The 16,155-nt window shown below is 34.8% G+C and overlaps 1 protein-coding gene across 1 annotated transcript in view; it reads left to right on the forward strand.

The window, feature by feature from the left end:
• The window catches only part of LOC121739096 (protein disulfide-isomerase A5), a 37,552-nt gene extending 21,687 nt beyond the window's left edge, over nt 1-15,865 (forward strand). Inside the window, exon 13 of the mRNA XM_042131419.1 lies at nt 15,670-15,865. The gene's annotated coding sequence lies outside the window, so the exon portion shown is untranslated. The remainder of the gene's footprint in view (nt 1-15,669) is intronic.
• Nucleotides 15,866-16,155: the final 290 nt, after the last annotated feature.

A 16,155-nucleotide genomic window follows, 5' to 3' on the forward strand; every position in this document is an offset into this window, starting at 1 on the left:
AGCTAACAATATTTAATTAAATATCTGTTACGTTAAAGCTTTGCATGTTAAAAAATATTATTTTGTGTAGTCTATTACAATTATTATTTAGCTAATATAATAATTATTATTTCAATTAAAATTCTACGAGTATTACAAATATGTTAAAAAATATTATTTTGTGTAGTCTATTACAATTATTATTTAGCTAATATAATAATTATTATTTCAATTAAAATTCTACGAGTACTACAAAGGCACTTGCACACTGTTCCCAAATTTCTGTCTAGTGTTCAAACCGTAGGTCTTTATTTCAATCAACTTCTTGTTTTATTGATGATTGATTGATCTGAAATACTCTAACCTTAGCATAATATTACCTTTCATATTTCCTAACTTAAGGAGTTACCTATAGAAATGAATTTTAAAAAGTAGGCCTTCCACGTTGTTCTTTCTTTGTGTGTCATGTGTGCAAGTTGGCCCAAGAATAATAATAAAAAAAATGAAATACACTTTAAATATTTCGAAATCGAAATGAAAGTGCAAATAGTTGGTTACAAATTATTATTATACTCGTGTTTCTAAACTATAGAAATAAGTTGTCTAGTATTTTGTAATAGTTTTGCATTTATAGGCATTTATTTGGTATAATGTATAGAATAAAGTATTAAAAAAAAACTAAGTACATATTTTACTTTAATGTTATCAACAATATAACTAATTAACTGTTTCTTTGTAACATTATTTTTAACTCTGTACATAAAAATATATCACAAATCTTAGCTTACTTAATCTTATTGTAATGGGTGCTTAAATATTATGTAACTGGTGCTAAATATCGACAATTAATGTTTTAATTATTATTAATGAACACAAACATTTAGATGAAATAAAAGACATTTTGTTAATACAACTTTTTGTTTTTTCTGCTTTTCAATAGGACCCCTTGCTTAATGCATGTAATATTTAAGGTAATTTTTGGTATAATAGGGTGATTAGAGTCGCACGCAGAAATATTTAATTATATATTACTTAAATCTACTGACGATTTTACGTGCGTTTTAATAACTCGCGTTTATATTCATTTCACAAAAACGCGCGTTAGCATATTGTGTACGGACTTATTAAAATGTATGTAATGATTATCATGCTACGAAATGGGAAATTGAATTTTACTTAATGTTAAAGCATACCTATTATCTAGTAAATCTTACAATACTAAGAGCCTGTTTCACCACTTCCAGATAAGTGCTAGATAGGCTATCCACAACTTACTTAACAGATTCTCCATACTCTATTTGTCAAGTTGTGGATAGTCTATCCGGCACTTATCAGGAAGTGGTGAAACAGGCCCTTAGTACAATTTATTATATTATTATAGAAAACTTCTATTAATTACTTGGCATACCTATCTGTAACTAAGGATTACTCATAAATACACATAATCATTTTATACAAGAATTTTTAAATCATTTACAATGCAATAAACCGTATAGTAGCTATAGATTTTTTTCTCAATTTTGTACAATATTAAACTATTTGCGTAAGTATGCTTATAAATTATAGTATAAATGCAACAGTGTTCCGACTTCCTACTTAAATCGCTGCAGCGCGCACCGGTTTTAATAATTTGATTATCATAAACGCAATTACAACTTTTCGTGTATTTATCGCTTTTCATCAGGCGAAATGCCAGTTTGTCTACTGCTTCCTAGATTTTAACTATCAACCTTATAAAACATGAATAGAAAAATATTTGTAAATTATAATATATATACAACTATAAATAAAAAATTATTTATTTCTGAGTAATTATGGAACAATTTTACAATTTTATAAGGAAATACCGAATTCACAGTCGGCAATGAAATCCTCGACTATTTCTTTTTTTATATCTAGAAATAGATATGGTTATAACTATATCTGATATAAATTCATTATTTTTGAGTAAATACCAGCTTAGTAAAACGTGAGGTCTTTGTCAAGAATCTCAATGTATGGGGGTGGGACCGATTTCAACATTTTCAAGTTTGAGTGTATAAATAGCTTTATAGATCCCACGATAAAATTGCGACTTTGCTTGTCATATAACCTATTACACTTAGCTCAAATAATTATAAAGCTCACAATAACGAATTTTTAAAATTGGTAGAATATTTACCTATGTACCTTTCGATGTAAGAGACGTACCACTAGCAAAATGAGAAGTACCACTAGTCAGACTCATAATGCGATGATCAATGATGCATATTGGATGCATATAATAATTAAAGACGTGGGTGGAAGAATAAGGTAAGTAACATGAAAAAACTTCCCGTTTTTTTGCTTAAATGGAAGCTTTAGGGTCGGAAAAATTATTTGAAATAGAAAATCTATGGATTATATGTGTAGCCAGATATATTATAAGCTAGGTTATGGAGTAGATAAGTTACAAGAAAATTTAAAATCGCCACATATTTTCATACTAGCTTTCAATTACATAATGGGATATTATTAAATGCACATCAGAATAATTTTTCAGCACACTACCTTAAATCCGCTCATAAACTGAATGCATACCAGAAAAACTAATGCTGATCAAAAAAAAACAATTGATTATCTAAACATGTCCTCCAAAAGCCATCGTGGTTATTTTATGTGAACCACCCAGAAGTAGGAGCCCCGCGTAGCGAGGCTCCGTCGACTCACTCCGACTCGCTCTTTGCCGATTGTTTATTATTATTGTTTATAAACTGAGTTACCATTCACTGTGCCAAAGTTTAGTCCATGTTATGTTAGCACTTGATGATTTTTATGTGTTCTTAATTATTATATGAACGCAACAGATTAAATTGGGTTTTATTTAGAATAAATGATGTTGCTAAAAGTAATTTAAGTGATGGTTTTCCTTTAAAAAGTTGTAGTATGTTTGCTTAAGTAAGGAATTATTAGATATACTATTTTAATAATCGTTATTCGTTCAGTAAAACAGTTATGCAAATAACTTTAAATAGTATGCTGAATTCGCATACCTATTTAGGGTGCATAATTAGTGTGCAAGTCAGTATTTTTGGTGAAATATTTTGATCGAGAAAAGGGAATATACAGATATTGATTTAAATACATGGCTTATATAATTTGATAGGAGTTTTAACGGGGCGCAGCGAAGCCCTACAGATTTCATACTATCAGAGAAGTTGATTCATAAACTACGTAATTTGGTCGCGTTATGTCAAACACAGGCCAGGCGCTATCAGACAGATCACCGGCCACCGCTATCCGACCAATTGACGACTTGACGTAGTTCGTCAACAGCCTATGAATCAACCTCCTGATAGTACCTATATTGGGCGGCAAAGATAAAATGGCCTACTCTCATCAGAAATATACTCGTATACAAATTCGGCACTGCGCCGCAGGCATACATTGCCTAGGACCTAGGTATTGTATATGATGCCTGAATTATACAGGTTGCCGGTATATAAAAAAAGTATTAAAAAAGATATAGAACAACGAAATTACGTCAGTTTCTAGAAAAAAGAAATCACATCAAGAAATGTAGGTACTTAATTCTATTGCAACGGAGCGTAGGACTCCATTTTGCATCAATAAATTCTTTTATTCTATCAGAAACTACCCTTAAGTGCTCTCTTTTAACTCGCAATTTAACTAAATGAAACGAATGCATTGTAGAGTAAGGGCCTGTTCACGACTTTCTGATAAAGTGCCGAATAGGCTATTCACAGCTTTTTTGACAGATTCTCCATACTAGATCTGTCAAGTTAATTGGTGGATAGCCTATTTGTCACTTATCGGGAAGTGGTGAAACAGGCCTCCAGACTTGTTTATTCTTCGGATAGGAAAATAAAGATTTCCGGAAGATATTACAAGGTAGAGGAGTATATGATATGGCTTGCATGAGCAAAAAGCCTTGTTTCGTTCACTATTAATCTGTTTACCTAGCATAAAAAGTGCTTAGACAATAACGCAAAGTCCAAAATTCCTAATAATAAATGCAGTCTTTTACTGTAGCTTTTACTATATAATATTATAGAAAATACATACATATTATTATAATATTATAGCTGTGCTTGTACCATTTGTGGAAGCATAATAATTTTGAAGGTAAAAATATTTAACGCCATCTAGCGTCGAATGGCGGAACTAAAAGTCGATGATCAATACTATTTATCCGATCTGGTATAATGTAGGTTATTTTTACATTATAAGGCTCCATTTATATGCGTCCGCGCGAACGAGCGGTTTGGCTGCTATACCGCGAGATCACAAATAGTATACAGTAACGATTTATTTAAATAGCGGCGCGGTCGCACTGTCATAATTATTCATATATATGTCATAAAATGGCTTGTGATCTCGCGATGTTATGGCGCATTTTCACTGGTCGATAGGGCCCGCATGCGGAGTGCGGGAGATCATGTCACGACCAATAGACATGCGCCATTCGTTGTCATAGACTCCCCGTATGCTGTATAGGTACCGTACGAGTTAACGACTAATGAAAATGCGCCCTTAGTCGTCAAACCGCGCGTTCGAATAGACGCTTATTAACGGCCGTTCCCAATATTTGATCTATCTCTGGTTTTGCCCTACTAGAGATAGGAATAGCTCACAATTGACATAAGATATACATGTCTCTAATGTCTAATGTGAGCTATTCATATCTCTAGTAGGACAAAACCAGAGATAGATCAAATATTGGGAACGGCCTTTAATCAAGCCTAGTGAGCCTACACCATAAAATTAATATACCTAGCGGAATAGAGCAGTCAAACGAAACCGAAATTGGTTTACATCTGTGTGTAAAAATGTGTGTACGTATACACTTACACAAGCATCTTTCTATGAGATTAACGTGCCGATAAGTGCCGACTGGACGTCAAAAAAAGAGTTGCTGTCATGCAGTTTCACGATTCACGCGTCCCTTTTTACCACGCAGTATTAGTTGTTACTGATTTTCGCTTGCTTAGGCCTTTGTTTCTCTATTCCACTGGTTATATTAACTTTATGGCCTACACAAATGGAAAATATACCTACTAGATACATATGTAATTTTTTACTATTTATAGAGCAGTCGCGTATTGGATGTTGTATTTGAATCATGTCTGAAATAAATATTAATTTTTGTAACTGTATGTCGTTTTAATAATCCTTTGTTTTATGTTTCTAAACATAACTATACTGTTTCGTTGACTCGTAACTGAAGTAAATGGTTAGTCAACCATTTACTTCAGTTGTTAGTCAACAAAATAAGTTTTTTATGAGTTTTTTTATACCTAGGTAAGGTTAGAAAGGACTTACAGAGGGATGGAATGTCATAATTATGGCTTCGCGAAGAACTTTTTTTGTTATACTACGAGCATAGGCTGCATTTTATCAAATTAAGCATGAACATTGAACATCCATAACATGAATCTGAAACCATCAGCTACTGCTAGTTTTATTAATATTATAAATATGAAAGCGTGTCTGTCTGTCCTTCTGTTACCTCTTTTTATGAAATAAGGGGGCATACGAGCAAACGGGTCACCTGATGGAAAGCAACTTCCGTCGCCCATGGACACTCGCAGCATCAGAAGAGCTGCAGGTGTGTTGCCGGCCTTAAAGAGGGAATAGGGTAATAGGGGAGGGTAGGGATGGGAAGGGAAGGGAATAGGGGAGGGTATGGAACGGAATAGGGTATATAATGGATTAGGCCTCCGGTAAACTCACTCACTCGGCGAAACACAGCGCAAGCGCTGTTTCACGCCGGTTTTCTGTGAGAACGTGGTATTGCTTCGGTCCAGCCGGCCCATTCGTGCCGAAGCATGACTCTCCCACTATTGCATGGCTCTCACACTCCCTGGCTGAACCGATTTTGATTAAATTTGGTGTGGATATATCTAATAAGGGTACTTAAAGAACATTACACAGTTTTTAAACGAAGCTGCGGGTGTCATCTGGTGCTAAATATAATTAAAATTCAAAATCCGCTCACTTTCGCCCAATAATGGACGTTTTATACCACGTCATTGACTGACGTGGTATAAAACGTCCATTATTCGGCGAAAGTCAGGGCCAGATTGACGGACAGTCTGGCCCCATGCTAAGTTCCTGAAGGACTTGTGTACAGGTACCAGACAACGGAAATGTATTTAATACTTTTATACTGTACATAATATATCTGTAATCTGAGATTTTTATTATATCATACATCATATTTAATACACATCCATGACTAAGGAACACCGAAAACTTTTTGTTCAGTCGGCGGCCAGCTTTGAGCCATTCAGCCACAGAGATCGTCTTCAATAGGTAGGCATTAGGCATATTGCTGCAATAAGTCTGCCGCATATTAATGCACATTGCAACTAAGTAAATCACATTTCTCAATCACATCGAGTTGATTTAGTATACAACAAAGGGTTCGGGTAGGTTTCCTAGGCTAGGTACAGATTAATTACAGGTCGCCTAGATTCCTGGAATCCACGTGCACTGATTTATTAGGTTTCGATAACTACGTATATGACGTATATCTACAATCTAGCTCTATTTATTTATTGATAAATTCTATATTTCCAAATAGAACAAAACAAAGTTATATAATAATAATAATAATAATAATAATGAACTCTTTATTTGCACATAAAAAATACAAAATGCGAAAGAGAAACAATTTTTAGGAAGAGCGCAAATTGGCGGTCTTACCGCTTTAAGCGGTCTCTTCCAGACAACCATAAAAAAGGATACTTATTTAAAAAATATACATATACATTTATATGGGCCTATATATTAATATAATAAGTAAGTACATAATATTTTATAAAAAAATAAATCAAATAATTTAAAATTGTATGTAATTGAGAAATTAAATTCCCTATCTCAAAAACTACTGGACCGGTTTTGATAAAACTTGCAGTAATAAGTAAGTTGAACAATACTTAGGCCGGTATAAATAGTCAGTACTCAAGATGCATCTCGGTCTCAAGACATGGTTCAGGCTCTGTTATTGGTTGGCTGTCAAAATTTGGACCAATCACAGAACGAACAGAAATTAGGTATATCAGCCCTAGTTCAACAAGCATTTTAAGCGTGAAGAGGTAACAGACAGAAACTTTCGCATTTATAATAATACTAGCTGTCCCGGCAAACGTTTTTTTGCCATATAAAGTATTTTTCGCCCATATTATTTTATTGAAGTGACTAAATAAGTATGTCACCATGGCAACGTCCATCGCTATCCCGTCGCACAAACAATAGTCGCTGTCAGTCTCGAGTTGTAATAATTTACTATTATTTATTTAACAAATGCACTTAACAATATAAAAAGTAGCCAGTAGCCGATTCTTAGACCTACTGAATATGCTTGTAGGTGAAAATCAGCAAAGCCGTTTTGGAGGAGTACGGCAACTAACATTGTGACACGAGAATTTTATATTTAAAGTATAAGAATATAGATTTAACACGCATACCGTATATTTAGTCACAAGCTGTCATTACTGATATGGACACCTCCATTTAGAACAGCTATACTCAACCTGCGGCCCGCCGGGACTTTATCAGTGGCCTGTGTGAAGTACAATTTTTAAATTCTTCTAACGTGGGAGAGCCATGCTTCGGCAAGAATGGGCCGGCTCGACCGGATAAATACCACGTTCTCACAGAAAACCGACGTGAAACAGCGCTTGCGCTGTGTTTCGCCGAGTGAGTGAGTTTACCGGAGGCCCAATCCCCTAACCCGTACCCTATTCCCTTCCCTACCCTCAACTATTCCCTTCCCTTCCCTTCCCTTCCCTACCCTCGCCTATTACCCTATTCCCTCTTAAAATGCCGGCAACGCACTTGCAGCTCTTCTGATGCTGCGAGTGTCCATGGGCGACGGAAGTTGCTTTCCATTAGGGACCCGTTTGCTCGTTTGCCCCGTTATTTCATAAAAAAAAAAATCACGAAACACGCCCACCTTCAAAATAGTGCAAAGTCTTCGTAAAAGCCGTGAAAAAATTTCTATAAGAATGATCGAACGTATTTTTTTAAGCCTATACAATTTTGGATGCGGCCGGCGACTTTATACCGAAACGTGTTTGTGGCCAGTAAAAAAGGTAGAGTACCACTGAATTCTCTTGGCTACGGATATAAGCGATGACCAAACATTCAGCTATACAATCGTGACTTGAAAGTGAAGATGGGAAAGCACTTCCTACATTTGGCGCTAATGGCAATATTCTGTCTCTATCACATCCGCACAAACAGATGAGACGCAGAGCGAGGAAATATCTTGGATGAAGCTGGAACTAACACTCCATCCTGCTTTTCAATGGACGGACAAAGTGCAGCGTAGTCTTAATAATAGAGTTTTTACCCTTTGGGTACGGAACCCGAAAATAGGACATTGTAGCTACTTAATTAAAGACGTCAGTGGAAGATTTAGATAACTAACATTTTATAAAAGAAGAGCAATAATTACACATTTTGCTCTTATTAATAATTTAAATAAACCTTGTAACTTATTACCTACTTCATCACTTGGCTAATATATCTGGCTACACATACAAACATCCAGACTACATATTTTGTTTTTATATCAAATAATTTTCCAGACCCTAAAGCCTCCATTTGTGGAAAAAAACTGCATTAATTATAACTGTTACGTACCTACTGCCACTTCCACTCATGTCTTCAATAATTGTCGTTGTCTTTATGTAATACGTTAAAAATCTCCTTGATAAGTTCTTAAACACTGAATTGTCGTAAGCGCTTCGTAATTAATATCCTTATTAAGAGGGCGACTAATCTAAAAAAATCAAACATCGTCCTTCTCTCTTCACACTCACACCCGTCTTTCATATGCCAGGTGAAAAAGGACGACGCGGATTCATCGCCAAATTAGTTTTTTCTCAATAACTCGATAAATAGAAAACATTTTAAAAATCCGCTAGGTCGATCTCTCAATGATAGAATTTTATACAATGTGTTAAAATATTAACTTAGTTCAATATATGGTTATGGCAATAAAAGAAAAATTCGTGAAAATTAGATGCATCTTTGTGTTTTTTTTCTATCGAGAAAATCTTAAGATATCGTGTTTTTGCTCAGATTGAATTCTCGAAATTATAATGTAGTATCTAGTTTTAGAAAATGAAATAATTCGGGGATTATTTTCAAGTATAAAAATGAATTATAAAATCGACACTTTAGGGTTAGTCGCCCCCTTAATAAGGTGATAGGTACACTATAACCTACCTGCGAATTCTCCGTCAACCACAAGTTACGAATTATTGTGTAAAAGAAATTGATAATACTGACTATCGAAATAGCCCATCTATTAAACAGCATACTTACTCAGGTAGGTACCTAAGTAAGTATGCTTATTCAGATAGGTAACCGTTTAAGCTCTAAAACTCTATATTGAACCAAAATTAAATAAACATAGTATACAATTATATACATGATACATCCACTCGAAACACACCGGTGTAGCCGGGGAAAACTAATTAACAGCTTACTAAATTTTGCAACATTTAAAGATTTTTTTTTTGCAATAGGACATCCTTTAACATATTATTATTATGTTATCGAGTTCAAACTTCAAAGAGCATACCATGCCTATGACATTCTCGACTTACGGCCGTTCCCAATATTTGATCTATCTCTGGTTTTGCCCTACTAGAGGTAGGAATAACTCACATTAGACATTAGAGACATATATTTTATGTCAATTATGAGCTATTCCTATCTCTAGTAGGGCAAAACCAGAGATAGATCAAATATTGGGAACGGCCGTTAAACAAATGTAGCCTATCGACAGCTATCGATCAACGACAGTACTTAGGCACAATTTCACTTATGACAGTTAAAATTAATGATCGAATTAGTATCACGTTTCTATATACGTATCTTTCGTTTTTCGTATGAAGGAAAGAGAAAACATGACATTTTAACAAGCTGTTAACACTAACAGACGTTGGTGAAATTGGTTTATTAAGGCTCCTATTAAATAATAAGTAACCGAGACAGTCTTACGTAATTTATTGTTGCTAACTTAAAACGATAGTGATGTATTAATTTGAGTTGTTTGTCGATAATTCGGATCCCGGACAAAATGGGGGTTGTTATAAGTTTTATGTGTCTATCTGTCTGTGTGCCTGTTCATGGCAAATTAGCATCCAAACGAGTACAATAATTTTGATCTCTTTATTAATTCTAAGCGATTGCATAGCTTTTATCGCGGGCTTTAAGCGCGGCGACCGAATCAATAACCAAAATAAACCTAACACTCGTCTCACGTCGTTTCAGTTCGTCAGACTTAGGCACGGTGTTTGTGTGTGTGCGACTAGACGTATGACTACCCGCTAACTGAAATAGCTTTACCGCGGTGTACAGAGTGCTACCCTTTTTTTTTTAGTTTGGAAGCTGTCACGATCGATAGTGTTCTTAGCAATAGCTCATCATAATCAGCCTATCGCCATCCGCTGCTGATGATAGGATGCCCCCGTCGAGCGCCAACCATCCAACTTCGTTCGCTGCAACTTCTTCGAATCGTCCATCCATCGAGCTGTCTGGAATGCTTTTTGCCTTATTGTGATATCCTCCCCAGGTAGGGGTAGGGGGGGGGGGAACACCTGCCCCTAGAAGATAAAATAAACATCAATTTTCCTGGCAAGTGGGAACTAAAAACGTGTATATCTCATTTTAACACCTCGCAAAATGTTTCGTGTCATAATATCATTAATGAATAGAATTAATAACAGGCGATTTTCATGTTTTTTTGTTACAATACACCAGATTGATCATCTTCTCTAAACAGGTATGAGCTGGCCTAGAGCTAAAAAGCCCTCCCCCCCTCCCTTACCGCCCGCCCTTACGCCCTTGTCTCTAACACGTCTTGTCTTCTCTATCGAATGTCAAGACTTTTTAGACTCAAAATATTTACTTTAACTGCTGAATTCATACAATGAATAGGTAAGTCCAATATTGTTTAAAGTTGACTTCAGATTGCAGCGTGCAAAAAAATATGAAACTTAAGAATGACAATCTATTATTAAGAAATAATAGTAAGTATACATCTACAAAACTACTGGCGTCTACTCTACAAAATACCTATCTAAAAATCAGTTTTTGAATATTCAGATGCCTTATTTGATCGCTTTTTCATGTACTATATTTTGAGATTTAGCTCTGTCGAGCTTTTGAGCTTAACAAAACCTTTATTAAGTGAATTATAAAGTCCCATTTTAATTAAGGAAGGCTTTATAATAGCGGATGTACCCAAAAAGGTATATTACAATTGAATGCATTTAAATCCTGTGTAGTACCTACCTAAATATTATTATGATCTATTATAAAGACATAAGGAAATTATTTTCCTAAATAATATTTGCAAACAAAGGTCACATTGAACTAAACAAAATCCCAATATGAGGAATTTATCAAAGACAAACAGATTAAATGACCGAATTGTGAGGTTTTTTTATAGAAGTTTATCTTTTCACTATCGCTCTCGATTGGCTTAGTATCCATCAGCGATTTTGTTGAATCTCTGATTAGCAACATAATTATTCAAAATACATACAAATTAATTCAAGATTATGTATCCAACTCAATATATTAAGTTGAATTTAGGGTTAAATCAGACGTTACGGACGTGACAGGTGGCCTCCGCGGATGCATTTCTGTAGATATTGTATTGAGAGATTTCAATTGCGTCATGCAAGCTAGGTACATTGAAATCGGTCAATTCCATATACTGATATACACATATTATATAATAAAATATAACGTGTCACGTTGCGGTCTGAATTGACAGAGCTGCAATATCGATATATTCACCACCAATCTACTAATAGAGAACTATATCGATACTTTTACCACAACTCTACTAATAGACATACATTATCGATATTTTTGCCACAACTCTACTAATAGACAATAGACATACATTATTGATATTTTTACCACAACTCTACTACCAGACATACATTATCGATATTTTTACCACAACTCTACTAATACACTTACATTATCGATATTTTACCACAACTCTACTAATAGAGGTATAAAATCGATGTTTTACATCACTATGGTACCACGCATGTTTTTGTCGACACTAACGACCGACAACTGGTCCCAACTTCCTGACTGGACTGGACTTTCTATTGCGACTACACTGCAGCACTGGAAATTGCTCCAAACATTATTGTCCTTTCTATGCGTAGTAGCATGATAGGTGCAAAGCCTCCGAAAATGTATTAAAAGTGACATATTAGGTTAGGTTTTCTATTCTTGTCTTTTGACAATATTAGCTTATCGCTTACTAAGGCTAAACTAAGCTATACATCATTATTATTGTGATGGTAAAAACATATAAATTACCATAATAATAATAATTATAATTAGCTCCCCTATTCAATACACAGTCTCTTCTATTTGGAATTTGTCTGCCTCAAGTAAGTCATTGAGGTGCCTAAACCTTTTAGGCTACACGTGTAAAAGTTCAGATCAGAGGTTAGAAACATTTGCGAGATAATAGACACAAAAATCAGGTGCCCTAAATATTTTCACCGACACGTGTAACGACGTAGCGACAAATTTTTCATGGAAATATCAACTGGATACAGAAAAATCAGGTGCTCTAAACCATTTTAGGTTACGCGTGCCAGAGGTTGCAAATCTTTTCAAAGTAAAAAATAGAAAATATAAGAAAGATTCGACAATCATGATAATTTAAACTGTAGCACCTCCATCGTGATTCGTGGGTGTCGCAGACAGAAATAGATTTTCAATTGTTATGCGGCAGCCGGCTACCGCTTGGGGATTGATGGGTTTTAAACATTAACTTCAGATATCGCACTTAAATTGTAAATTAATCAGTTTCTAAGGTAGGCGGTGTGTAGTTTTCATTTCTTAATTTTTCTAGCTTTAAAGCCCAAATATATAAACTAATTGTAAGTATTACCTTGTGCTGTTATCTATTCTGTGGTATTATGTGAACAAATTAAATTCCGTATCTTTTAACAATTTTCAAAAGTTTTTTTTTCTATGGAATAATGAGGTCTTTTCAAAGTGCCATAAGTAAAAAAAAATGTTTTCTAATATTCTTCGTAGATGGGCTTTACGAGTACCAGCCTGCAGGGCCTGTCTTTAGTTTATTTTGCCACCTTGTATCTTGCATGACAAAAGGTTGCCGATCGCTGATTTAAAGAATATGTTCAAACAAAAGTGTCCTATTCTCTTATTTTGTATGCTTATATGAGATGGTAATAATATTATGATAGATAATAATTATAATTTATAATATTAAGTAGATGAAAGTGGTAACCATAACACAATCTTATTCTAATTCAGCCATTCGAACCGTATAAAAAATTATAGTTTGTTATATTTAGTGAGGAGTTTTTTTTTTAATTTTCTGACCCCCCCCCCCCCCCCCCTCTGATGAGTTTTTGTGAGATTTTATGCCCCACCCCCAATCTCACGTTGAGATTTTTTTGTGGGTTTCTCGTAAAAGCTTTGGATCATTTGTCAGTCAGTAGATGTATAATGTCAAAGTATGGATGAAATTATTACTTGAGATTTGCTGAGGACCCCCCCCCCCCCCCCCCCTTTAAACACCTCACGTAATTTGTAGACGCCCCCTTAAGTATACGTAAGCAATTTATGGAACCAGATGAAATATGAAAACCAATAATTGAGGTTACACGTGTCATGCATTAGAAACCTTTTCAGACAGTGAAAATAATCTGGAAATGAGGTTACAAAATATTATTTTCTACATATTATTTTTTTATAAATTTAGGGGGTAAACGAGCAAACGGGTCACCTAATGGAAAGCAAGTACCGTCTTCCATGGACACTCCCAGCACCAGAAGAGTTGCATGTGTATTTTTATGTGTTTCAGTGTGTCCGCCATTTTTCTACTCATATTAGGGTCATCAGCGTCATTCCACTACAATTATATCAGTCGAGTTATCATTCAGAACACAGCGTTATATAATACCTCTCTAAAAATAAAAGTGAATGTACGTACTACCTACATATCACATAATCTTAGTAAATAACATAAAAGCATCTTTGATAGATGTGTTTAAGATGAAATTTTTTCTTCTTTCTAAGGAATCTTCTTGAATTAGCTGTGGCCTGTGGTAATTAATAAGGTTGTAATATAATGCAAATATAGATTATTTTCGTAAAAGTCGTGAGTGCGAATGTCAAAATTACTTCCTGCCTTCCGGCTCTACTTTTGTCGCAGATATACAGTGTGTAACAAAAATTAGTGATAATACTTTCGGGTGCGTACGTGTTCCTTGTAGAGAGTTCACTGTGAAAATAGCAGCTCTGAAAGACGAAAAATTTTTTTCACTTTTGTATGGGTAAGGGCCCGAGCGTCACGAGTTTCCCCATACAAAAGTAAAAAAATTTTTTGGTCTTTCAGCGCTGCTACTTTCACAGTGAACTCTCTACAAGGAACACGTACACACCCTAAATTATTATCACTTGTTTTTGTTACAGCCTGTATATGCGATGCGATGGGAATTCGCAATTATGTATGGGAGCCCTAAATGACAGCGCGACCTCGCCGCTATTTGAGTTTCGACACAGAATATATATTAGTAGTACCAAGTTTCGAATAGATCGTTACATTTAATTATTGCTTGTGATCTCGCGGTGTAGCGATTAGCGGCCAAATCGCGGCTATTTAGCGGCTCATTCGCGCGGACACATGGAATTCAATCTAAAAGAGTTTTCATCAGACATATTGCTCTGATAACTCCCTTAAACTTGAATGTCTTGCAAGTCTTGTAGCCTGGTGTGAATGAACTAATAACGACTACATAATTAGTACATGCGTATTACATAATAACATGTGGTTGGCGGGTTTTGGCAATGCATTAAATAACTTACTTTTAATTATATTCTAGTCTCTGGACCGTAGAAAGTTGTTTTTGTGTTACATCTTTTTGTTAGAGATCAAATTAATAACAAAACTAAAATAATAATATATCTATGCTTATACTATTATTATACATTTGAAAGTTTGAGTCTATATGTCTGTCTATATCTCTTTGCGACTAAATAGCTAGGCCAAATTTGATTAATTTTGCCATTGAACTACTTTCATTCCCGGGATTCCCGTTTTGTATTATCAGAGAAGTTGATTCCACAGGCAGATGGAGGAAATAAGAAATTTGGTCACGTTATCAAACCCAAAGAGAATATAATCACTATGATCAAACCCATCAGACCGAACTGCAGCCATTGAATCACTGAATTGACAGAAGCCGACCAAATGACGTAGGTCCGTCAACTGCCTAGGAATCAATTTTCTCGATGGTACAATTATATCTGGTCGCACATTATCAGATAGTGATGAAAATTAACAACTTATGAACAGACAATTATTTAAAAAATTACAAACTATAAACAAAAATGCCTATTTATTATTTAACCTTGTTTAAAGTACTTTATCTTGATGATTTAGCCTTTGTCTAGCCGACACGGTGGCCTCTCACGTTATACTAAGCTGCAGTAGCCCCGAGACTGGACATTTCAATTGCTACATGTTTTTAGTATGCTATTTTATTTTATCCATATTATTTATATATTAATATGTAATTACACTTCCACTACCGCACATATTTAATAGGTTATTATTATTATTTTTTTTTTTACATTCTAAGAATATGAATTATTTATTACTATAAATTTTTTATCTAGTTTATGTTATATATTATGCTGTGTGTTGTGTGTCTGTCAAACGCCTGGCAGTCACAAGGATCCACATAATACCAGGGATCGTGGTACAGTTATCCTGTACCAAGGTCATTACCTGAGTGGAGTCCTATTCAACAACTTTTCGCACTGCACTGCCTTATACCGAAGCACTCAATCCGTGCCGCACCACAAAAATATTATGTACTTGTGTAAATTATTTGTAAAATTTTGTTTGTGTTAAAATTCGAATTAAGTGTAAGTATACCTATTATGTGGTTAGGCTTATAGTATGCATGTCTTTTTTTTTCTTTCTCTGTCTTTATTGTTGTGTGCTTTGTTCTATTGTAGTGTACTGTGAACTTTGTTGAATAAATGTTTATTATTATTATTATTATGATTTTCTCGGATTTTAAATTAGTCTATCATCTATACTAATATTATATTCTGCAGAGTTTGTTAGTTTGTTTGTTTGAACGCGCTAATCTCAGG

The sequence above is a fragment of the Aricia agestis genome, chromosome Z (genome assembly GCF_905147365.1).
Source record: "Aricia agestis chromosome Z, ilAriAges1.1, whole genome shotgun sequence".
Classification (NCBI taxonomy): domain Eukaryota; kingdom Metazoa; phylum Arthropoda; class Insecta; order Lepidoptera; family Lycaenidae; genus Aricia; species Aricia agestis.